Raw genomic sequence first — 989 nt, forward strand, 5'->3', positions numbered from 1 at the left:
TGTAACTGGGAGGAGGTGGGTGAGAGGGTTAATCCCCCTCCGATAGGGAACAGGGTCTGTAACTGGGAGGAGGTGGGCGAGAGGGTTAATCCCCCTCCGATAGGGAACAGGGTCTGTAACTGGGAGGAGGTGGGTGAGAGGGTTAATCCCCCTCCGATAGGGAACAGGGTCTGTAACTGGGAGGAGGTGGGTGAGAGGGTTAATCCCCCTCCGATAGGGAACAGGGTCTGTAACTGGGAGGAGGTGGGTGAGAGGGTTAATCTCCCTCCGATAGGGAACAGGGTCTGTAACTGGGAGGAGGTGGGTGAGAGGGTTAATCCCCTCCGATAGGGAACAGGGTCTGTAACTGGGAGGAGGTGGGTGAGAGGGTTAATCCCCCTCCGATAGGGAACAGGGTCTGTAACTGGGAGGAGGTGGGTGAGAGGGTTAATCCCCTCCGATAGGGAACAGGGTCTGTAACTGGGAGGAGGTGGGTGAGAGGGTTAATCTCCCTCCGATAGGGAACAGGGTCTGTAACTGGGAGGAGGTGGGTGAGAGGGTTAATCCCCTCCGATAGGGAACAGGGTCTGTAACTGGGAGGAGGTGGGCGAGAGGGTTAATCCCCCTCCGATAAGGAACAGGGTGTGTAACTGGGAGGAGGTGGGCGAGAGGGTTAATCCCCCTCCGATAGGGAACAGGGTCTGTAACTGGGAGGAGGTGGGTGAGAGGGTTAATCCCCCTCCGATAGGGAACAGGGTCTGTAACTGGGAGGAGGTGGGTGAGAGGGTTAATCCCCCTCCGATAGGGAACAGGGTCTGTAACTGGGAGGAGGTGGGTGAGAGGGTTAATCCCTCTCCGATAGGGATTAGGGTCTGTAACTGGAAGGAGGTGGGTGAGAGGGTTAATCCCCCTCCGATAGGGAACAGGGTCTGTAACTGGGAGGAGGTGGGTGAGAGGGTTAATCCCCCTCCGATAGGGAACAGGGTCTGTAACTGGGAAAGGTGGGTGAG

The sequence above is a fragment of the Pristiophorus japonicus genome, unplaced genomic scaffold, assembly GCF_044704955.1.
Source record: "Pristiophorus japonicus isolate sPriJap1 unplaced genomic scaffold, sPriJap1.hap1 HAP1_SCAFFOLD_2113, whole genome shotgun sequence".
In the NCBI taxonomy this organism is placed as follows: domain Eukaryota; kingdom Metazoa; phylum Chordata; class Chondrichthyes; family Pristiophoridae; genus Pristiophorus; species Pristiophorus japonicus.